The sequence below is a fragment of the Mesocricetus auratus genome, unplaced genomic scaffold, assembly GCF_017639785.1.
Source record: "Mesocricetus auratus isolate SY011 unplaced genomic scaffold, BCM_Maur_2.0 Super-Scaffold_100021, whole genome shotgun sequence".
Lineage (NCBI taxonomy): Eukaryota > Metazoa > Chordata > Mammalia > Rodentia > Cricetidae > Mesocricetus > Mesocricetus auratus.
This window is the reverse complement of record NW_024429202.1, coordinates 23901947-23927988: the sequence shown is the minus strand read 5'-3', so window position 1 is coordinate 23927988 and position 26042 is coordinate 23901947. Positions and strand designations below refer to the sequence as shown.

Below are 26042 nucleotides of genomic sequence, written 5' to 3'. Positions count from 1 at the left end.
TAATCTTAAAAAATATTTTTATTTCACAATTAATTAAAAACAGAAAAAAGCTTAAAAGTTGTTTCTCTGCTGTAGATATCTATTTTTATTTCTTATTATTGTGTGAGTATGTATTAATGTGTTTGTGTGAGAGTTAAAAGACAGGTCAGAAAGACATTCCTAACATTTGGCTAATGGTAGTTAACACCCCAACATACACACACACACACACACACACACACACACACACACACACACACACAAAGAACGGAAAGTCAGAAATGTTTGAAGCAAAACAGAATTCAATAAACAGGTGTTTTTTATACTAAATTAAAATTGAATATGTGAAAGTAACTTCAAAACAAGTAACAGGATTTTGACACACACACACACAAAGTTTCGATGCCAGCAGGTCATGCTCAGAACACAGTGCCCCAGAACGAACCAAGAGCAGAGGCCGCTGAAATCTGGGGAATGTTGCAATCAAAGCAGCCTTTCCCAGGAAGGGGGAAAGGGCAGTGAGTGGGCAGCAAAGTTCCAGTAGGTAGCATGCCAGCTCTTTCTGTCTGACCCAACTCAGATCAAGTGCAGAGTGCAGATAAAGGAACGTTATGTAATTTTTTTCTGTTAGATGTGATGAAGACATAAAACAGAAGCTTAAGGAGATTCGTCACTAAGCAACAAAATCATTCACAGTTCACCTTGATGTCATAGGGCTACCCATAATTACACCACTTGTTTATTCCAAGTCCTCAGATGGGCTCCTCCAGGCCTCGCAGATCCGCAACTTCATCATGCAAAGCCGGCTGTGACGGGGTTGTTAGAGCAGTCCGATCAAAAGCAGACTAAATCTGAGGTGCAACGCACAGCCGCATGTTTAGTGTTGACACAGCCGTTCTATTCTGTTTGCCGTGCAAGGTGCTAAGGATCTATTTGGGCAGCTCACACTGCTGTAGGTTCGGCTGGACCGGTATTGGAGAGCCCTGGATGGCGGGACATGGGGTGGGGTTATGAGAATCACATATATGTGTACTGTCTGTTCTCACTGCAAGGTTATCTCAAGAGGAAGAGGCCAGAGTGCAAACATTCTGAGAAGACTGAAGAAGCTGTGAGGCTTCTGACTACCCAGGAAAGCATCTGGGTGTCCCTTGGGCTAAACTTTATTCATGAAATTTACTGGTCCAAACCAGGCCAGCTTCCATGAAAAGAAAAGAAATGGACTCCCACTGTCTCAGCAAAGGGTGTCAGAGAACTTCGTAGCAGATGGACTGCACCACAAACGAAACCTTCCGTGGGCCTTGCAAATCCTGTATAATCGCACCAGAGTCTTCCTTATGTTACAGGATCACATAGAAGTTCTGAAATAGATATCCCTTAGTCTGAAGATAAGACTTTTAAGGGTATCTTTCCTCGCAGTCAAGCCTGTGGGTAGGAGAAAACGAGTTTTAGTTAGTCATCTCTTCATTTACATTATCTTATCTACGTGCAACCGTACTGGTCAGAAGAGGATTTCTTGCTCACAGTTTGTAATAAAGATATTATTCTCCACTTAAATTTTAGGCTATAGAATGTCAGCTAATCTTTCATGACAAATACAAAGCAATGTTTCCTAAACTTGAAAATCAGGACAGGCAGCAGGCTCTCTCAATACATGCTGGGCTAGTATAGTTGGTTTTAGGTTACTGTTCTGATCTCAAATTGCCTGCTTAATAGAAACTCGTGGCCAAATTCTTTCTTTGTTCTTATTTTAAAAGGTGTTTCTGATCTCTTTCACTTTTCAGAGATATTCTTGTGTTCCCCCCAAATGATCAAATTGCTGTATTTTCTTTTCTTGTACCTGTGAGGTGTTATAATACCTGCCCTGCTCTATGAACCCTGAGAAATATTTTGCTTCATGTAGTAATTATTTATGTCTTTTCATCGCTTTGTGCTTGCAGAAGTGGGGTGCAGATCTTTGCAGAATCAGTCGCTGGCTGCTTCTTTGGTCCTTTATAACACTACCACTTTCTCTTCCTCCTCTCTCCCTTCTGTTTTCATGCCGCCTCTTCTACCTCCTTCTGCTACTCTGTGTACTCTTTATCCCTTTTTACGATTCTGTGCCATTTACCTGGATTGACATCACAGAAAAAAGAAAGGGGGAAAACTAAACATGAAGCTTTATGTGTCTTTTGCTGTGGGGACTCATGGAATTGAGCCCACTTAAATTAGAAGTTAGTTGTCATTTAAATTAAGCTAAGAGGATTACTTAGAGCCAAGAGAGGAACTTAAAAGGGTAGTAATCAATCAAGGTAAAAAGAGGTTTATAATATATGATAGACAATGGGCAAATTCAGCATGACAGAAAAAATACCTAGTAATTGTTAGAGACTCGGGGAGGCAGAGTGGGAGTGTTAACAGGCCATGGTTCCTTTGGCAAACGATGAAACTAAGATTTTTTTCCCTAATAAACTTATTAGGATGCTCATCTGTTTTTGTTCTTATGATAAGTTTCCATTGTCAGTCCTAATCAGTTGAGTTATACTATCATAGTAGGGTTGAAATTGGGAAAGAATTGTTTTGTGAAACAAAAAAACCCAAGAGTAATCTAGAGCTGAAATGCCTTTGCACCTGCACCATGTGTATAGTGCACTGTAACCATGTAGACCAGTGGCCCTCAATCTTCCTAGTGCTGCAACCCTTTAATATAGTTCTTATGTTGTAGTGACCCCAAACCATAATATTTTTGTAACCACTCCATAGCTGTAATTTTGCTACTGTTATGAATCATAATGTAAATATCTGTGTTTTCTGATGGTCTTTGGTGACCCCAATGAAAGTACCATTCAACCTCCAGAGGAGTCAGGACCCAACGGCTGAGAACTTCTGATGTAGACGATCATTCGCCTCTCCTTTACTCTCAGCTTCCCTGTTACCATATACGGTTCACTGTAATCAACTGGATGATCATTCATCTCTTCCGTGCTCATCATTCTGTTGAAAATAGACAAGAATTAAATTTTATCCCTCAAATGAAGCTACAAAGGTTAAGCCAAATCTTGAATGAACAATGAAGACTTAGATCTTCAAAGACCTCGTTTATTGTTTTTGTTGTTGTTTTACTTGAGCTTATTCCCAGCTGACAGCCTCCGTGAAAGCATAGCAGCAGGGGTGTGAGGCTTCTAGACACCTGTGAAACAGTTCTGACAAGAACATGACTGCTAGTAACACTCAAACCACTAAGAAACACATCTCCCCCAAATTCGTATCAACTGTCTCCTTGTGCCTCTCAGGACTGGAGTCTACTCCAGACCAATCCCTGTGGGTCAGGGAAATGCTAATCTCATCCAGTCACTGCCTCAAGAGAAATGAATTTGCAAGGACTTGTTTAAGTTATTCATGGTCCATCATGGAAATTCCATGGTGTCCTTAGTTGGGGCTTTTATTGCTGTGAATAGACACCATGACCACAGCAACTTACTAAAAAAAAAATTTAACTGGGGACTAGCTTACAGTTCCAAGGCCATGATGGTGGGAGGATGGTGGAGGCAGATATGGTACTGGAGAAGTAGCTTGTCACGTCTGCAGCGTGGCCTGTGTCCGAGAACGTGCGGAGGGTGTCGGGTATTGAAAACACAGAGACTCGTTCAATGATATAAAGAAAACTTTAAACAGGCTCCAAAAAGGTTCAAGAAAAACTTCCTAAGAAAAGCTCCCACCAGAGAAGCTTCTGCTCTCTCCTCTACCCTGGCTGGTTCTGCTCTGACCCCAGAGGTGGATGTGTGTGGGTTTTTGAAGGTGCGGTTAGTCTTTGGACAAGGTCGAGGTCAGGGCGGTTTTCGTGGGAAGGCCTTTCCCAGGAACTTATTGTATCAGTTTTAGTAAACATGTTTTTACTAAACATTGTCTTACAGCTGCCTACTCCTAGGCAGAAGGGGAAGTGGGTCTCTGCTCAAGGTCTGGTGTTCCCACACACCCCCAGTGACACTTCAGTAAGGTCACACCTACTCCAACAAGGCCACACCTCCTGATAATGCCACTCCATTTGAGCTTATGGGGCCCATTTTCATTCAACACAACTGTTTTCAAAGTACAGCCTCAGGACTGAGCTACAGAAAAAAATTAAGTACTCTAAAGGAGGGAAAGGAGGTAACAGATGCCTAGAAGACCATCAGGGCTCAGTATTATTCATGTTGCCATTCTTGCCTCAGAATCTCCCCTCATTCACAGGGCATTGGTTCAGACATCAAACTCTGTGAATGCTCAAATCTCAAATGTCTTACATAAAATGACATACTTTTTTCCATATAACCCATAAAATATCCTCTTATATACCATGAGTTGCTTCTGTAACCATAATTATATAAGACCAAATATAATACAAATGCTATATAAATTATTAATACGCCATATTATTTAATGCAAATGATATGCTGAGTAAAGATGTGATTGTTTCCTGAACATTTGATCCTTAGTTGACTACATGGATGTAGAACCCAAGCACATAAAGGGCTAGATGATGTACAGCTAGTAGAGTAGGTAAGGCAAGAAGTATGGTAACAAGTTCTCTCTTTCCCCTAAGCAGCAGAATGTCAGAACTTGATGAGGAAGTCCTGTGTATATGTCAATAAAGCACTGTTGGCCAATAGGGAAGCAAGATAAGTGGGACTAGGAGTCCAGGAGGACTCTGGGAAGGAGAAACACAGGGAGTCACCATGTAGCTGCCATAGGGGTAAGAAGTCTGGACCCTTTTCTCTGGTAAGAGAAATACTTAGATTAACAAGTATGGAGTAAATACTTAAGTCAGAGCTAGCCAATAAGAAACAAGCAAGGCCAACAGCTTCATAATTAATACAGCATCTTGTATGTTATTTGGGGACTACAACATGGCAGATCCCAGGCGACTGGTGGGGAAAAACCAAAGTGACTGGCAAGGAAAAGGTTTCACTCAACAAGAACTAAATGGAATCTTCAAGGATCAATTTAATTTACAAAGTGTATCAGTCATGTCTACCTTCATCTTCAAGAATCAAACAATTTCTACCAGAGCAAGAGGGTAAGACATCACACACTTTACTTACAAGACATAGAGAAATTGACCTGGAACTGACCTAGATGCTTCTTCTGGGCTGGAATGATGCTATGGGGAGACCAACAGCTCTGTGATTGGAGATAAGGCCTGAACCACAGGACAGTGGTCATGTCTAATCTTATAAATTGGGTCAAAAGCCCATGGCTGTAGAATTCGTAGGCCCTGGTGGGGAACCTACTACCATTTGTTTTGCTAAATGGACAAACTACCGTCTAAACATTTTTGTTTATAGCCATAGAATAGTAGACCTCTAAGCCTTAGTCAGAAAAGTCTGTTTTGACAGTGGACAGCAAGTAATGCACAGAGGAATAACTGGCTAAAATGCTGAGAGCAAGTGACTGGACTGTTCACCCTGAAATGAGATATCTATATCACCCCCCCAAGAGCCAAAAACATCAAGAAAGCATAGGAAAAAAGAAGGCAAGAGCCCGAGGATGGGGGTGGGGAGCACTTGAAATGTTATCTTCTGGACACAGTTTGGCCAGTGGCTTTATGGACTTATAGTATCTGTGGTTATCTGCTCAAGATCTATACAAAAGGGCCTGTCAACATTCCACCACCTCTCCCTGGAAGTTCATGTTTGCTAAGGAAGGTAGAACTCACTTTCTTCAGGGGTATCCCCATTAGCAACTCACCCATGCCCTAGTAAATAGTATGTCATTCACAAAATCCTAATTAAACTCAGTGGATGTTTTTTAAAAAGGCATAAAAATACAAAAAGGGCTTTTCAATGCAGAAGTGATTCAAGGGGAATGAAAGAAGGAGCAAGAGAAGGTAGTATATGAAAATATGGTCAAAATACACTATATACATGCATGAAACTAACAATAAATGAAATAATTTTATAAAAACAATCAAAATCTAATTACAGAAAATAATCATACATAAACACTCACCTTATCCTATTTTAAACTTGCTATTTTGTGTCTAACTGAATTCATAGTAATCTCTGCATACCACCTATAAACTACAGTCTGGACATGTCTCTAGATTATCCATTTTCTAATAGTTCAATCATTCATTAACAATTACTTACTGAGTACCTACTGTGTGCCAGATACTCTCTAGTTATCGTAGATGTGGGAGGACAGAAGTATGTCCTTGTGAGGACCACAGTTTAGTGGGACATTTTCTTTTACATTATTACTTCCATACTCCTTAAAATGACCCCAGATAACATAGAAATGACTTTCATTATTATATACTTCTGGTCAATCTGCATTTTAGCATTTTTTAATATCAGTAATTATAATTCAAGAATTATAAAATATGGTTCAACAAGAACCATTGGGTTCATTATCCATTATTGTGAGATAACCACTTCCTTACTAAAATATACAATTCATACACAGTGTCTTAGTAAATGCTTGGCTATAAAAAGCTAGCTCTTCAAATGCAAACAGTGCTCACATCTAAAATTACTGCTCTGAATCCCACACCTGAATGTGAAAGAAAGGAGAAAAATAATGGTCTGAAAATCAGAATACACAATGTGGGGTCTTGTGGTCATCAAAGTCAGGTTGTGTCAAATTCTTCCACGCACCTTCACTACTGTGGCCTAGAAAAGGAAAACTTGACCTTAGCATCCATTTCCCTTTGTAGGGTAATAACTAACATCTCCTTGACATCCTGTCTCAAGGCATTACACTTCCATTTGTTACTTTTGGCATGTGATTAATGGAATATTGCTTATCATCAATCATTAGCATCCACGATCTCTGGAAGCCTGTACATATCCGGAGCCGTAATAGATCCTCTGTTGACAGAGCCCAGACAAAGCTGTTTCCTTTCGCTGTTAGAACCCTGAATGTCAAAATGCAACCATGTGAAAAGTGTAAGACAACTGTGATCAGAGGAGGGAAGAGAGGAGTTTGGTGAGCACCAGAAGACACAGCTGGAATCCAGCTGTTAAAACTTCCCTCTCAGACTGAGCAGCATTCTGACAATTCCTCAATGGGGAAATCCACAGGCTTCAGAGCCGGAGAAATCCCAAGCTGGCTCCTCAGAGTTACATTTTAACTCAAATCAAAAGCACTTCCATTTCTGTCTCCCCTTTTGACTGCCTCCTACCTCCAAGTTTAACTTCGCACAAGGAAGAGTCTGTAGGTTTGGCATAGCCGTGACAGGCGCTTTGTAGCTGAGCCAATCTGTGAAGGTTCTGACAGCCTGGTGGCCACTCTCCAGCATCTACTACAGAAAATCTTCCCTTGAAGTGCCATCTGGAGAGTGCATGTCTGCATCAACACACCCCACCCTAATCCGGGCTCTGCATGAAGTTACCTCTACAGAGAGACCTTCTGACACCTTTTACGAATTTGCTGTCCATTTTCCTGTGCCCCAAATATAATCTGTCTTCTTTCCCCTTCCCCTTATTGTCATTCAATATGCTAAATAATAATTTGCTTAAGTATGTATTTTTAAGGCTGCATATAACAACATACACTAAAAGTAAACAGCACATGGCTCTGATGTTTTAATTCAAAATGCTATTTCCCCAACACCTAAACCATGGGAAAAAATCCTTAGCATATGATAGACAGCCAAAAAGTACTTACTAAATAAATAGATCAAGGCTGTGTGTTAGTAAGGCTATTCATTAGAGGGAAACATCTACAGATATCAGTTAGCAATTCTGCTTTCCAAGGCCGAGAGCTCCAAGATGCTTTCCAAAAACAGTTTATTAAATAAAATTAGAATCTTGATATATGTCAGTAGCATCTGAGGTATGGTCCACTATTGATACCTTACAGCTCTGGAGGAGAGAACACGAGCAAGGTACTCTAAAGTGGCACCTGCCCCGCCAAGCCCACTTTCTAGGGCTGGTGAAGAAAGTACCATAGACCAGGTGGTTTAAAAGCAGACATTTTCTCATGGTTCTTTAGCAATAATCATTAGCAAGTGATGGAAATCTCACTGGCATCTCTTTCATAGCAACTATTCTTTACCCAAAGAGTAAAAGGAGAATCCCACGGGCCAGCCTCTGCAAAACATGACCCAGTATCCAGATTCTTTCTTTATAGACTTAACATGATACCTTTGATACTTTGGTCACCGAAGTGTTTCACAGTCCCCAAACCTCTCATCTCCTTTCTGGCAATGGAAAAGTGACAAAGGAAACTCTTTTTGCATTCTTTTCTCCGTTTTTCTGCAGGTCCATTATAACAAACTGTCACTGGGTGGATGAGCTGGATAGGCACACAGTTAGGAGGCTGTCAGTTCATGATCCAAAGATGTCAGCAGGGCTGGTCTCTCCTGGGGTCTCTGTACTGGGTATATCTATGGCTGTCTTCTCACTGAATCTTTACCTCTGTGTGCCGCTGCTCTATGTCCCTCTTCTTATAAGGACATCTGGGTTATGGGCACGCTGAATTCCTCATTTTAACTTAATCACCACTTTAAAGTGATCTCAGAGATCTCTACAGGGAAGTGGGGAGGAGCACTAAGAATTAAAGCCTAGATTCAAGTCCTCTCAAATCCAAATCACCAAACTGAGCTGCCCAACAGAAGTGTTCCATTCACATACATTCAACCTGAAAGAGCCAACCTGGAGTGCCGGGGTCTCAGAGTACTACCAGGAAAGAACTTACTCCTCTCCTGTATGACATGCCAAACCCTCAGGGAACTTGGAAGCTGAAAATACCAAGGCTCCCATTCATATCTCCCCTACCCAGCACCAGGTGTTTCCTGCTAGAAACAGAGGAATAATTTTACCTTTCAACTCAGTGCTGCTGTGCCGGCAATTGACTCCCTGAGTGTTCTTTTTAATTCTCCACAAACATATGTAAATATATATGCATTTGTATATGTATATATGTATATTTCATGACATTTTGTCTACATCTCTCTGCCTATTCTACTACAAGGCATTCTCTGTTTTTCATGTACATCTTATATACATCCCTCTTATTCCCAAATCGTTTCATTTTCTCTCATCTTTGTCCCCTTTACATATAACCTTCCATAGCTCTCACAGTCTCTAAAAACTGTGGACTCTGACAACATCCCTCCCTGCTACCTTACCCACCTCAATGTCTTTCTTTTCTAAGTTTACATCTGTGGTGTCTATTCTCAATTGTCAACTTGCCTATGTCTGGAATTGACTAGAAATCTAAGTAGCTGGGCGCACCTGTGAGAGATTTTTCTTGATTGAATCATTGAGGAAGGAAGACCCAGTCTAAATCTGGACCACACCTTCTTGTGGCAGCCTATATATAAAGGAAATGGAAGAAGGAAGCTTTTCCTCATTCTCACTGCTTGTCCTCATTCTCACTGGCAAGGTCATCTATCCTGTTGCTAAGGCATTCCTTCACTGATATTATAGCCTACTTCTTCAGAATTCCTGTGTATAATGAACACCACCCACCACCTGAAACATCCAGCCTCATAGACTGAACAACTATTGGGCTTTTCATCAGGAAACAGCCATTGGTGGACTAGCTGAACCACAACCTGTAAGACACTCTAATAAATCACGTAAAAATATATGTGTGTGCTTGTATGTGTGCATATATATGCATGTGTATACATATATACACATATATGTATATATACAGACACACACACACACACAGAGATACATTCTACCAGTTCTGTTCCTCCAGAGGACCTTGACTAATACAAACTCATACTTATCCCTATCTTCACCTGCCCACTTCCTTCCCACTCCTAATTTTAGTGAATAAATTTGAGTATATAGTATACTATCTTTGGTTGTTATCCACTATCAGTTATTGAAGTCAAGGGAGCCCTTGCTGTAATTGGTTAACATTACATTTGTATAGTTATACAATTTAGCAGCTATGGTTGCTCTCACAGACAATATCCTATTCAATAATACAGAGTTTGCACCATGAACCCTAAAGTTCCTAGACTGAGTAACTATTTTCTGATCTACTAGTCTGAACTCTACTAGAACCAAATCCCAATTGAACATTGCAGCTACTTCAACTGAAAGAATATACCTGATACTTTGGAACAACAAAATACCCTAGCTCATAAATCCCAAACTAATAACATAAGAGACATGGAAAATCAAAGCAACAAAATTCCTCTAAAAATTACTCATCTTACCTTAGTGGCATTCAATGAGCATGAGTTGGATGAAATTCCAGGTAGAGAATTCAAAACAACAATTGTAAGTATTTTCAAAGAAATCAAGGAGGCAAATAAGCTCCTGATCAACAACACAAACAGAAATAAGAATACTAGTGCAAGGCATGAAGGAGAAATTCAACAATGAGATGAAAATACTGAATAAAAAAACAAACTGAATCAATCAAGGAGAATATCAGAACTTGAAGAAAATTTGGAGGAATTGGAACAATCCAACAAGGACAAAGATAAAATAATAAGAAGTTAGCATTGGGAAATCTAAGACATACAATTCATTGAAAAGACCAAATCCATAAGACATAGGGATAGAAGAAGACAGTTGCTCTAAAAGCAGAGAAAACATTTTCAAAAGAACCTTAACAAACCAGGAAAGAGCCTTTCCTCATCCTATTGTAATTAAAACACTAAATATAAAGAACAAAAAATTCTGAGTCACATATTCAAGGAAACCTATCAGAATAACAACAGGTTTGTCAACTGAAACTTTAAGAGCCAGGGTGGTGGGAGGAGACATGAAAAGATGTATTTCAATTTCTGAAAGACAATGTGCCAGCTCAGAATACTATACCCATGACCAAATCTATCTGTTTTAAGGAAAGAAGAAAGAATGTTCTATGCTGAAACTAGTCTAAAGGAATTAATAACCACTATGGGAAATACTTAAAATAATCCTTTGTAATGAAGAGAAAAAATATTTCCACAAAGCCACAGGAAATAAAAAAAATCACACTAGATAATAGTTAAGCAAGGGAGGAAGGGGAGGAATATCAAACAGTATCAAAATCAACAAAATGGCAAGAACTGACACCTGTTTTTCAATACCGACACTGAATATTAATGGTCTCCGTCCCTCTACCTCCAAATAGAAGAGTAGACAGCATTAAAAAACAGGGACCATCTATTTGTTACCTTTAAGAAATGTACCTCACCACAAAAGACACATTATCTTGAGGATAGAAAGGATAGAAAACAGTATTTCAAGCAAATGTGCCTAAAACAATCACATGTCACTGTTCTAATACTTGGAAAAAAAAACCTTCAAACAAAAATTAATGAGAAAAGGCAAATACAGTCACTTGTACTGATTAGAAGGACTATCAGTCATAAGAACATATAAATCACACATATACACTGAACACATACGCACTCAATTTTATAAAACAAATACTACTACAAGTAAAGTTACACAGTGACCCCAGAACAATAGTAAAGGATAACCTCATCACCCTACTTTCATCAATTGATATGTCATTCTGACAAAAAAAAAACAACAGAAATACATCAGTAACATGACATTGTTGTGGTTTGAGTAGCTATGAACCTACCTGCATCTCCCCCACACACACACACACACATACATGGATTCATATATTTAAACACTTGGCTCATAGAGAAATGCACTATTAGGAGGTGCGGCCTTGTTGGAGTAGGCGTGACCTTGTTGGAGGAAGTGTGTCACTGTGGTGGTAGGCTTTGAGGCCTCATGTATGCTTAAGCCACACCCAGTATCTCAGTTCACTTCTTGCTGTCTATGGATCAAAATGGAGAACTCTCAGCTCCTTCTCCAGCACCATGTCTGCTTGCATGCTGCCATGCTTCTCACTATGATGAGAGTGGACTAAACCTCTGAAACTGTAAGGCAGCCTCAATTAAATGCTTCCCTTTGTAAAAGTTGTCATGGTATGGTGTCTCTTCACAGCAATAGAAATCCTAACTGAGACACATCATAGATGAAAATGGATTTAACAAACATCTGCAGAACATTCCATCCACACACAGAAAACTATACATTTTTCTCAGCAGCCTATAGAAATTTCTCTTTAAAGGATAGTATATGAGGACACAAAGCAAGTCCCAACTAATAAAGAAAAATTGAAATAATTTTATAACTTCTATCTGATCACAATGGAGTAAGAGCACAAAACAAACAGACTCATGGAGATTGACCACACTATTGAATGATGAGTGAATCCTTGAAAAAAATGAGGGAGAAAATAAAAATATTCCTAGAAAGAAATGAAAATAAATTTAAAGCCTATATGATACAATGTAAATAATCCAAATCAGATGTTTAGAAACTCAAATAAATGACAATAATAAACATTAGGGCCCTGAAAGAAGATGATGCCAAATCCCAAATCAAAAAAATGAAAAGAAATCCTTAATATCAGAATAGAAAATAATTAAGATGGAGAGAAAAATAGAATTACAAAGAATCAGTAAAAGAAATAGTTGGTTCTATGAAAAGATAAACAAGACTGAGAAAGTCAGTGAAAATAAAGGAAAGACTCACATTAATAAAATTAGAGATGAAAATGAAGCCATTATGACTGATAAAGTAGATTTTACCTTAAAAACATATATGCCTTGATCAGGTTTGGAGGAGGAGGAAGACATGAGAGAGTTGGGCAGCCAGAGTGATATAATTATATTTAAATAAGGAAATGCATTTAAACTTTCCTAGAAGTTGAAATAAAAAACATGTATGACACTAAATTGGAAAATATAAAAGCAATGTTTAATTTCAAGTTGCATATGGCCTACACAATTAAACCAAAATTAGATAAGCAATTTAAACAGATCTCTTATGAGCTGTGAAATTGAAGCAGAACGTCAAGTTCTCCTGACTTAAAACAAGGATTCACTGGTGAACTTAGCAGAGATTCAAAGGAAAGCTACCACCAATACTTCTGAAACTACTCCATAAAACAGGCAAACAACATTACCAAACTCCATATACAAAGATAGTATAATTCTGGTACCAAAATTAAATAAGATGCAACTGAAAAGGAAATTGCAAATCAAGCTCCCTGATAATAGACATAAAAATTCCCAAGATATTTTTGAACACTTCAAAAAGCTCATTCACCATGGTAAAGCTGGAGAAATTGGCTGTTATATTCAAATAAATTCTTCTTTAAAATGTCATAAATGAACTAAAGGACAGAAATCACATGATCATCTCCATAGGTGCAGAAAAGACTTTGATAAAATCCAACAACCTTCAAGCTAAAAAATCCTATAGAAATCATAGCAAGAACAAACATGGCTCAACATAATGCCAAACATATAGCTAACATTATGTTAAATGGGAGAAAGTTCAAAGTTATTATTTGCAGAGTATATGCTTCTATATATAAGTAACCCTAAAGACTCCCTCAGAAAACTCTTTGAACTAATAAATATTTTCAACAAAATGGCAGCATACAAAATTTACATAGAAAAACTCGGTGACATTCCTATATACCAAAGACAAACATATTGAAGAAAAATATCCAGGAAAGCAATCCCATTTACAATGCTTAAAATTAGTCATAGAATAAACCTAATCCAAGAAAGAAATCAGAGCCCTCTGTATTACAAACTTTCAAACACTGAAAAGAGAACTGAAGAAATCACTCAAAGATAGAAATCCCTGATTTCAAGTTACACTACACAGCCATAGTAATAAAACAGCATGGTACTGGCACCAAAACAGACACAGCGATCAATAGACTAGACAAAAAAAAAAAGACCCCAATAAAATCCCACACAACTAAAGCAACCCAATTTTTACAAAGATGCAGAAACTCATGATGCAGAAAAGATACCCTACTCGCATGAATAATACATTATCCTAGGACATGAACTGACTTTTTGGAACCCATTCCTTGTGACTGTATACCTTGCTCAAGCTCAATACAGGGGAAAGGGGCCTGATCCTGCCTCAACTTGATATGCAGACTTTGCTGACTCCCCATGGGAGGCCTTACCTTTACTGAGGAGTGGATGGGAGTTTGGGTGGGAGGGAGGTGGGGAGGAGAGCAGGAGGAGGAGGAAGAGGGAGGACTGTCTTTGGTATGTAAAATGAAAAATAAAAGTTTTAAATAAATATTTTTTAAAAAAAGAATTATACTGATCCCAAAGTTATGGGTTATTAAATAAAAATCCCAGTACCAGGAGTGGGATACCTCCTTACAGGAGGTATGTCATGTTCTGGACATGACATAAGCCATGCATACATGGCAGCTGTGGTTACCTACATAAGAGCTGCATAAAATTGAGCCAACCAACATGCCAGCATGGATAAGAGGGAGACACATAAGGCCCCATGCTGAGCTGAGGAGCTATGGGCAGTCATTTTTCTTCAAGTTGCCTGTGAACTGGTAAATAACACCACATTCATGCATATACAAATAACCCTAATTAAACTCAATTGGATTGATTTTTTAAGGTTGTGAAAGTAGGAATGAACATGGTTGGAAGAAGGGTCCTAGAGAAATTTGGAAGGGGATAAAATCAGGGAATGAGAGGTATGTATGATCAAAATACAATGTATACTATATTGAATAGTCAAATAATGCATATTAAATCATTTTAAATAATAAAATAGCAAAGAGATGTCTCTAATGAGAGTGGCACTTTACAATATTTGAGAAATTCAGCTCAACCCATACGACACAACAAAGTTTCTGTGATAATAATAAAGGAAATGTTAAGAATAATCCACACACCACAGTCCTTGTAGAAAATAAATTAGCATAGCTTACTAGAAAACTGATAACATACAAGTAAAGTCCTATGAGATAAGGATCCAGAGAGCTTTGCAGGGGTGCTTGGTCTTGTGAATAGTGGTTAGGCTTGTTCTGACTTCAAACCAGCACCTCACTTTTGCAATATGCATACTAAAATGATTATTTACTATCCAAGTCATTACACAGAAGAATAGGTCCCACAATGAATAATCTCTGGCCCAATTGTGTCACTAATTTCAGTTATCATTGTGGGAAAAACACCCAGGTCCTTAGCAAGGAAGAGCTTGGTGCTGAGGAACTGACTTCCAAGCTAATGCTTCTAAATGGGAACACAATGAATACCCCCACGTGCCTCTTCAGTCCCACCTACATATTGCAAAGGAAAGGCACAGATTAATTTTGTGCCTCTCACCTACTTACAGTTTTACTTAAAGAAGACATTGGATCTCTGATCTTTAAAAACTTAATGCATGTATGTCAGTAGTATGCTCCTTTCAAAAGCTAATTCACTCTGCTACCCCAGACTCACTGAATAAGTCCCTGGAGGGCACGATACAGCAACCTGCTTCCACCAAGCTCCCAGGTGATCCTTATGTGCAATGATATTTGGACAGTCTTTTTAGAAGTTGATGAAGATCTCATAATTAAAATACTTAGCTGGATAAATGGGGGAGATGGGATTATCACTAAGGTAGCAGGAAAAGAAATATTAACAATACTATTTTCAAAACATTCATCCAGAAACCACTATGAATACATTCACTAATGCCTATCATAAGACTACCGACTCTCCTATGAAAATCAAAAGCATAGATCCCAGTGGGAATTCACCTTCTGTGGAAGGTTCTATTTGTCAAAATTATTTTAAAGGTGAATGTCCTACAAGCAACCAAACAAATCCTAAACACCAGTCACCATGATACCTGCCAAGTCAGTCACTTTGCCAAGTTTCCATAGATTCAGTCAGTAAGGAAACAATGAGGCCACATGCATCACTACAGTTTGTTATACATGGCACAGCTTACCACAAGAGCCTCATGCTCACACAATGCCTCATGTAGAGAAGCAAATGTATCCAAGGTAGATACTGAACACCCAGAGGGTCTGGGCTACAAGTGATTGACAACTAAAGAACCCCAAACTTAGAAAACCCTCACACTTTTAAAGGGACTACTGGTAAACCTCCCTATTCACTCCTATAGTAACATTGCCTTTATTGTCCTAATTGGAAAGCCTGTCTACCTCTGACTCAGAGAGAGATACTATCTTTATAACCCTGGATGATCTCCAATTAGGGAAGGGAAAGAACTTTATTAACTTAGAGGGGAAGTAAATCTGCTCCCTGCCCTCCAGCAGCTTTGTAAGTGCCCTTAAACAAAGCTGTCAATCTTCTTTACTCAAAATCACTCAGGAAAGCAAGACTACATTTTAATATGTTTTGCTTTGTTGACTCAAAAGTTAAGCTGAGTATTAGGGCACTCTAACTTGTCTTCTTTCATGAACTTCAAAGAACAGACCTTTCTATTTAATACTTCTTAGCAACAAAAACAGAAACATCAAGCTTTTTCAATAATGGATCATTTCCCAAGCAAAATCTTGCAAGGAGACCCAGAAATATAAAAGCAGATGAAAATAGAACTATTCTTTAAGGAATTAGTTGTGATTCCACTGTGAGGTGGACTTCACAATGGGTCCTACCCCATGTGATTAAAAGCTAGATTCTGGCCCAGGTTGGCTACTTAGACCGTCTGCCAACTCCCAAATCCTAGTTAAAAATTGTGGTTGCACTGAAAGAATAGTTGTTGAGTTATGGTCATGAGGCCTCCTTAGCAATCTGGTAGGTTGTCAAGCACTAAGAAAAGGGACACAGATAATTTAAAACAGTTCTGACATCATCTGGGGCACAGGAAGTGCTGGTGGTTTTAATTAGACACTCATCATTGACGTACGTAGTTTATTGCCTATTAACAAGAAACATGTCCAAAGGTGGCCTTCAGGCATAGTTGTCATCTCTGTGCCTGTTCACTTACTGATTCACCAGTGTATTTTGTTCAGCAAGACATTGATATTAGCAGGGTGTGGTGGGCATGCTCTAATCCTAGTGCTGGAGCAACAAGAATGAGAAGAGTATGAGTTCAAGGTCACCCTAAACTGTATAACAAGACCCTTTGGTGAGTATAGATAGATAGGTAGATAACAGATAGATGATAGATAGACAGACACACACACACACACACGTGTGCGTATACACACACACACACTCACACGGAAGCTACTAAATATCAAACATCTTGTTAGTATGTAAACTTTAAGATATCTCGATGAGCCTCTGGCATTTGGCATGTGCCAGTAACTTAGCATTTAGAACACAAAGGCAGGAGTAGTTCAAGGTCATCCTCATCTACATAGCAAGTTCAAGGTCACCCTAGGCTACATGAGACCCTATCTCAAAAATAACAGGATATTGTCCAAAGAAAGAATGGGGGGAAACTGAAATAAATATTACATATACAAAAATTACGTAATTTTTGTGATGATAAGAATTATTTTCACATGCCCTAGTGTTTCTGTCATTTTCCTCTAACTCACTTGTTCTGCCTGAGACAGTCACCAAGATCGTATGCAGCAATCCTCTTAGAGAAGACAGATAGATGTCAGGGACACATTCTTCTAATCTACTGGTTTGATGGCATTCGGTTTTTAAAATTCTTATCTACTGAAATAATGCTAAAACCATGTAATCAGTGAGTCAATACTGCACACCAGGGAGGCTTTTTCATATTAATAATATCCAGCTGTTTTTTTGATGAAATAAACTCATAATGACAAGTAACCTGTGCAGAGATTAATTGCTTCTAAGAGAAGTGTCTTGAAGTTTGATGTTGAGAATATAAATCTTTTGTCACAATGATAATGCCTACTACAATGTTTCATGCTCTAAATATATCCTTCAGTTTGATTTTCCTAGCTTTATATGAGCTAAGTCCTTCTGCAAGAGAGAAGAGGCAGAGGTAGTGTTGCAAGCTAATTTACCCAGCATGACTCAGGTAGTAAAAAATGGAACTCCCTGTAGCCACCCCCATTCCTAGACAATCCAAGGCCCTGTTCCATGCCTTCATGAGCAGGAAGCCACTGCAAGCACCTCTTTGGCCAACCTTTCTTTCAGTTTTTATCATAAATTCAGCCTCTTCTCTCTTTCATTTATTTAACAAATAAGCCCTGCATAAGCTTTCTCTTTAAAAAAAAATAATGTATAAGGAAATAAGAAAATGTATATGATTTAAGGTTTATAAACTTCCATTGTTGTTGCACAAAAGTAGGATCTTATGAAACAAATAATAACTAAATGAAAAAAATAAGACTGTCATGGTCTGGGAGGACAGCTCAGTGATCCTTGCCACACAAGTGTGAGAACCACAGTTCAAATCCCAGCATCACATAAAAGCCAGACTGGGTTGTCAGTATACTTGTAATCCCAGAATTTGAAAGGTGCAGACGGGAATCCCCCAGAAACACCAGCTAGCTAGACTGCCAAAATGGAGAGCACCAGGTAAAGCAGGAGACCCAGGAAACAGTGTGGAAAGTGATAGAGACATACATCTGATATCAAGTGCTGGCTCACACACACACACACACACACACACACACACACACACACACACAAAGACTCATATATATATATATATATAACCAACTGCATGTGCAGCATGCATATACAAACATCAGGCATATACAAACATCAGGCACACACACATAAACACATGAAAAAAGAAAATTTAAGTGTTGAATCTTGACAAAACTTTGATCATACCATACATGTATACCAAACTTTTTGAAAAGATACTTAAAAATGAATTTCATCTAATTTTGAACTGACAATCAAAGGGACTATAGCAGATAGCAGAATGGGTATCACTAAAGATCACTAAAATAATATTGATATAACACTAAACATTTTAATGTATTCTATTATTTTAATTATGTGCATGAGTTTATGTGTAGGTATGTTCATATGAGGGCATGTTCCCACAGAGGCCAAAAGACATCCAATCCCCTGCAATTAGAGTCACAGGCAGTTGTGAGCTACCTGACATGGGTGCTGAGAACTATACTCAGGTCATCTGCTAGACTAGCATGCACTCTTAACAACTGCCTTTCCAGCACATAAACATTGCTAATTTTTAAATATAACATTATTGCACAGGAAAGATGACTCAGTGTGTGGGACGTTTGCCTTGAAAACAAGAGAAAGTGAGTTTGATCCCTGAGTGCACGTTTGAAAAAAAAATTCATCCATTATAAAATGACTCACAACAACTTTCTGTTCTATCCATAGACAAGTGCCTTGCTCATCCATCTTCAGGGAGGTTTCTTCTTGCAATAGATGGGAACTAACACAGAACCAGAGGTGGTGGAAGACTCTAAGAAAACAGCATCTTCTAAAAATGTGGGTGTCAGTGAGGAGGCCTAGGTAATCTATGGGGCCTTAGGTAGTATTTATCCCTGGTGTACAAATAGACTTTGAGTGCCCATGCCACAATATGGGAGGCTCTCTCAGCAGGGACTCTTGGGGGGAGGGCCTAGGCCTGCCCCGGATGAAATGACAGTTATTGGAGATCCACCATGGAGTGCCTCACCCTCCTTGGGGATCGGACTGGAGATTGGGTGGGGGACTGGGGAACCTGCTGGGGAGGGAGGGGGAGGAAGGGAGGGAGAGGGTTTGACATGTGAAACAAGATTGTTTCTAACCTAAATAAATAAAAAAAATTTAAAAAAAGAAATCAACAAGTGAGGAATAAAAGAGAATTACCTCAACATAATAAAGACTACATGCTAGAAAAAATGAAAATAAGATAAAAATAAAAATAACAGAACTGAGGCACATATGACCTTACAGTGAGTGGGAGCACACCCAGGGTTGGCACAGGTTTGAGCCAGATAAGATCCCAACACTGAGGAGGAAGTGGACATAGCTCCCACTGCTGACCAAGAAGCTATCTACAGTTGATACCTGCTTGCAATGGGAAAATCCGTTTTCTCCAGTGGAGTCTCATTGGGTATATTAATTAGCTCACCAGATGAAAAGTGAACTCAATGGTATTTTTTGTAGATTTGTCTCATATTGCTTTGTTTAAACATTTTTGTCCTATTGGTCTTTTGCTTGTTTAGTGTGTGTGTGTGTGTGTGTGTGTGTGTGTGTGTGTGTGTGTGTTTTCTAACAGAAAGAGAATAGGTGTGAAGTTGCATGAGTGGGGAAGAGGAAGAATCTGAGAGGAGCTGGGGAAGGAAAAAAAGTGTGATCAGAATAATATCGGTGAAATTTTTTTCAGTAAAAAACAAATAACAATAAAATAAAGTTATGCATTGTGACACATTCTTGAAGGAGTGGAGAAAGGCAGATCTCTGCATTGGCTGGTCAGCCTAGCCTACTTTGTAAACTGCAAGAAAATGAAAGATTCCATCTGAAAAAGAGTGAATGTGCCTGAGGAATGACACCTAAAATTACCATCTGGCTTCTATGTGCAAGCACACACATGTAGGCATGTGTTACAAACTTGCACACATTACAAACATGCATATACCCCTGCATATACATATAAAATATGATTACTATGATAACATTATTTTTAAATAAAACTATTACAAAATCAATTCATCTTCCATTTTAACAGAAATTTTTGCTCTACAAAATTGTCAAGTAATATATCAACAATAAACTCTGCTGAAGATATGAATATAATGTTTATTCAACTTAAGATTCTATTAGAATTATATCTAAATAGCCTAGGATGAGATCTACCTTTAATCCAAAAGCTGTGTATTTTCTTTAAAACATAAGTATACTTTAAAATGACATCTTTTTTAATGTTAGACTGACCATTTGGGTCTTGCTTTGGGCAAAAAACACAATGAGACCTTACTGAATTTACTGTAACATAGGGAAAGAAAATGCCCAAACATATCTGCAAAGGGTTCTATTATAAACAAAATATTTAGGCAGGTGTGGTGTATGGCTTTAATCCCAGCATATGAGAGGCAGAGGTAGGCAATACACTATGAGTTCAAGGCCAGCCTGATCTAAGAGCAAATTCCAGGCCTGCCAGAGATAGATAGTAAGACTGTCTCCAAGCTGTAAAATATTTTGGGCCAACAGATAGTCAAGACCTGATTTCTATCCCAGAACCCAGATGGTGAAAGGAGAGAACTGACTTCTGAAAGTGGTCCCCTGAACTCTACATGTGCCATCCAAATTAAAATAAGTAAATAATGAAATTTTTGAAGAAAAGAAGTTGAAAAGTATATTTGGTTTGAAGTTTTGACATAGCTGCATGGAGCTTGGGCTTTCTGATGCCAGAAAAGAAGAGCATCTCAGTCACTTTCAGCTAGACAACGATGGTGTCGCTTTACTGTCTTCTCATTGGAAATCTTTGTGAATGTGAGAGTAGATGGGCAACAGTGGGGAGACAAGAGGAAAACAACTGGTTAAGCAAGAGTGTCTGATACCTGCCTTCGTAACTGAATGGCTCATCTCTTAGACAGACTGTTGACAGATGTCAAGATAAAGTATACAATTTTATGACTATCAATCAAGCATAAGATTCAGGAAAGAATTCTTTCCAGTCACTAAAGCTAAACTTAATTAACCCAATCAATTAGAAACATTCACATATATCAGATGGTAGAGCAGTCAAAATTTTCTAGAAAAACATAATTCACAAGGTTGATAGAGGGGTAGATAAAAAAGTAGATGATAGACAGACAGACAGACCTTGTGATAACAGACTGGCTCCAATGCTTATAGAGACTAATAAGTCCCATAATTTTCTTTATTCAAGATGGAGGCTCAAGGAAGCTCATTGTAGTAGCTTGAATGAGAATGGCTGTCACAGGCTCATATATTTGAATTCTTGGTTTCTAGTTGGTAGGACAGTTTTAGGGTTAGGAAGATGTGCTTCCTTGTCAGAGGAGCTGTGTCACTAGGAGTGTGCTTTAAGGTTTCAAAGACTCACACCATCCAGAGTATGTCCCCTAGCCTCCTACTTACCTATGAGAGTTCTCTGCTGTTCCTGCCACCATGCCTTTGTTCCACCACTATGGACTCTAACCCTTTGAAAACATAAGCCGAAATAAACACTTTCTTTTAGAATCTGCCTTGATCATGGTGTTTTGTCACAGCAATAGAAAAGTAATTACAACACTCAGGTAGTAGCCCAAAGCTTGAGAACCAGTCCAAGTGTGAAGGCTTGAGCACACAGAAGTTTCTAGAAGATGCTTAAGTCCAGTTTGTGGAGAGAGTAAATTTGCTGTTTCTGTTTTATGTTTGATTTGGGCTTTCAGGGAACCACATGTGGCTGCCCACATGGGTAATAGTGATCCTATTCAGTCTATTGACTCAAGCCATTGACTCGTTTAGAAACACCCTCACAGACATGATCAGAAATGTTGTTTTTATGAGCTGTTAGGACAACTCGGGGAAAACGTGCTGACGAGGTGTCACTGCCAAAAAGCTCAGATGTCACCAAGACCTACACCTACCAGATCCACATCAGAGCCTGATGCTCTGAAGTTCCCTTCCAGTTCTAACAATTATTACCTAAGCAGTGAGATGATGGGTCACTTTCTCAAAACATTCCAAAACAGAATGCTACAGGAGGCCCAAAGAAAAGCCTTCATAAACTGAACAGTGGTGGCACATGCCTTTAATCCCAGTACTCAAGAAGCAGAGGCACATGGGTCGCCGTGAGTTTGAGATCAGTGTGGTCTACCGAGCGAGATCCAGGACAGCCAAGGCTACATAGCAAAACCCTGTCTCACAAACAAAACAAAAGTCTTGGTATCAAACTGTCTGCTGGAATGTCTGAATATTTCAACAAATATATGAACTAGCCTTTTTCCACCAGCTCCATGACCACTATTATTAAATATAAATAAGAGAAGACACAGGAGTTAAAGAGCGTCTAAACCCATCATAAAACCGAAGATGCCACTGAGCAGGTACTGTGCTGTCTTCCTAATTTCAGTATATGTTCCTGATAGATTTCTCAAGGGCCATATGCTAGTGTGGACCCAGAGAATATATCTACATGTCTTATTGCCATTCTACTTCATTTACAAGCTAGTGTGTTATGGTTTATCATTTATACTGCATTTTACCTCTTCACCTTTCCATCTTTCTCCTAGCCAGGCATGTTCAGACTTCCTCTGATACCCATTTTTGCAATGTGGGCATGCACTGAGCTCGCCCCAAGCAGGACTCACCTGCTGAGAACAGAGGCTAATAAGTTCAAAGAGCTCCAGTAAATGGGCTGCCAGCCAACCCCTCCTCACAGCAGCTGTTAGATGAGCCTGTGTTGCCTTTAATTTATTAGCCTAGCACAAGTTAATTGCATTGTTTCCACAAACTAGAACATGTTGTTCATAGTAACTACATGATAATTCCTTTGAAAAACTACATTAATTGCACAGTGACGGTGCATCTCCCAGCAATTGCATGAGTAGCTGATGCATGTTTAAAGCTGTGCGTGACCTAAGTACCAAGGCAAACACTTCTGGAAGGGTTTATGCTCTGTTCTTACTCTGTCTCTTAAGACACGTCTTGTGTAAGGCTAGTGAATGTGCACATAGTTCTGTCTGAGCCAGTAGGGACGGCAGCAGTAACCTTGACCTTTAAAGCAGCCACACTTAGAAGGCAACAAACCTTTTCCAGGCATAGAACAGTGTGTACCCATGAAAGAAAAGGGTGTCAATGGTTGCCAAGTAAATACACACCTATATAAAGTTCAGCAAACACACAGACATAATGGTCTGTGTTTTCTATATAAACACAACTTAAACCACACTTCAGACCAAGGGCTTCTGAGAAATTATTGCACTGTTTGGATGTTTGGAGCTTCCTCTATAAGCTTCAGGATTTGGTCTTTTTTTTGCCTGAAGTATTAATTTGGCCTTGGACTTCACATATTATGGAATATTCTGCTTTGGGCTATGCTCATGGGAATAAACAAGCTTGGTGGTCTTTCTTGACATTTGCCTAGTGTCTTGACACTTGCCAAGCCCCTTCAACCTTTTTAGTCTGATAAGGAAATTGATACACTTGTTTTCTCATTTTCTCCCCTGAATGTCTGCTTTCGTTAGTCACTTCAACAGAAATGACTGTCATGAAATCAAGGTCACAAGGATACTTCGGGATTTAAATAAAATGGAAAGGTACTTTGATTACACAACTACTCACTGTTGGAAAGATAGACTCATAGAGTGCAATGAGCAGAGATTTCTTGCCCAAATATCACAACAAATTACATGCAGAAGCCTGGCTAAGTTTATAAGCTACAAAGAATATTTTCTTCCCCTTCTCCCCAACACTTGGGTTTGGATGGCAGAAACACCCTTTACTCAGTCCTGGCTACTTGGGGTTAACACGGCAGCAGACTCCAGGGTTTCAGCCTCACAGTTGTGTTTGAGCATTTAATCTAGGTGTAAATGCATAGGTCATCCCCTGACATTGATTCATGGTGTGCACAGGATCCTATATCTTCCTTATTGAGGAAAGCAACTCCTGCCTGGAGAGGGGAACCTCCTCTCATGACCTTGCCTACACTGGTTGTGGGGCTCTCACTTCTTCCTGCCCACTGCGTTTGTGAAGCAATCTGGCTTGTTAGCCTGACATGCCCGAGCCCCATAAATAATCACTGTTTCAGATTCAAGTTCAGTCCTCCAATGACTCATTTCCAAGTGGCCCCTGGGAATGATTTCTCAAGTTTTATGGCATATGACTTTATAAAATGAAAATTGCTTCTCAGAGATAGATTTAATTTCCAATAGAAATGAGTCTTTATGCCTTAGGTACTCTTGGAACAGGAAGAGAGCAGGATCTGTAAGTCTTCCATCCAGGGTAGACAGAATATATATATTCTATCTATGTCTATGTCTACGTCTGTGTATACATGTACAGATATTTGCAATGAGGAGCAACTGTGTCAAAGAAATAAAGAGAAATGGTGACACGTGTCTAGAACATTTGTCTGTCACTGTGTTGTTTAAATTCCTAATTGCAATTATATAATCACATTTAAAGGCTGTGAGAATTGGCATCCTACCAACTACTGAATGGCCTATGATCCAATTTCTCAAGAGACAGAGCATTCAGAAAATTTAAAAATCCCTCTGCTCCACTTTTAAAGAAAAAATCTCATAAATATAAACTTTAATTTTGTTTTCTCTCTATGGTAGAGAGAATTGTCAAATTAAATTTATTTTTTTAATTCTTTAATAATTCCATACATGCACACATCCTATTCATTTTCATTGTTATAATCATAGCTTACATTTCATTTAGTAAGTACTTACAATAATCTGGCTTTGATTAATGGTTTGCAGGGATTATATAATTCAATTTAACATTCATGCACAAATATATTAATTTTAGCTCTATTTTATTCTATTTGCATCTCAGAAAAGCTGAGCAACTGAGTCAACACCCCACTTAGCAAGTAGCAGAGATCCTTTCTGCTAAAGCTGATACATTAACATCTCTCTATATAATACTCCTTGATCTCAAGGAACCTAAGACAAGGTAGATAGAAGGATTCTTGAAGCTTGCTGTCAAGCCAAGCCTAGCTGAATGGGGGCAGGGGGATACTCCATGTTAAAGATCCCATCTCAGAATGGCAGCAGGAGGCTGGAGAGGTATTACCTTTCTGGCTTATTCATTTTGGCAATGAAAGAGAAGGATTGTGTAATCCCTATATCTGAAGCTCATCGTTGATTTAAAAAAAAAAAAGGATTATTCCTGATCATTCACCAGGATGATGGTACAAATGGAGTGTGATCAACAATCAGGACTTTTGAAGACCATGATCTATTAGGAGCTGGAGATGGCTCATTTGTGCTCTTCCAGAACAAAGGAGTTCAATTTCCATAACCCATATCAGGTGACTCACAGCTGCCTCTAACTGCAGCTCCAAGGGATCTAACACTTTCCTCTGGCACTCTGACGGTACAAAAACTCACATGCACATACCCAGGCACACACACACACACACACACACACACACACACACACAATTTAAAATAAATCTTTTTTAAAACATGTTACATCAAGGGTTCTTTCAACACACACAAAAAAAACTTACCAATATTATTGAATCTTCAAAAGGAGAAAGAAATTAATCTGACATCTGAATTCTATTAAATTTCATGTGGGTAAACTCACTATCCAGTTTTCACTTCTGGGAGAGGTCAAGTCCGATGAAGCTCCATAATCTTGAAATGCCACGCCCCCCCCATAGTACACACTTAACTAGAAAAGTTCTGTGCTTTTTAAATAATGAATTACATAAGACTGGTTAGGAGGAGTGGCTGGATACTCA

General features: G+C 38.9%; 1 long non-coding RNA gene across 1 annotated transcript; it reads right to left on the bottom strand.

Annotated features, from left to right (window-relative positions):
• On the bottom strand, positions 1 to 26042 carry LOC121133352. Its single transcript, XR_005870200.1, has 4 exons — positions 25806 to 26042; positions 21719 to 21780; positions 2799 to 2949; positions 1 to 1401 (listed from the first exon to the last, which is right to left on the bottom strand). It is a non-coding gene; the product is annotated as an uncharacterized LOC121133352 (long non-coding RNA).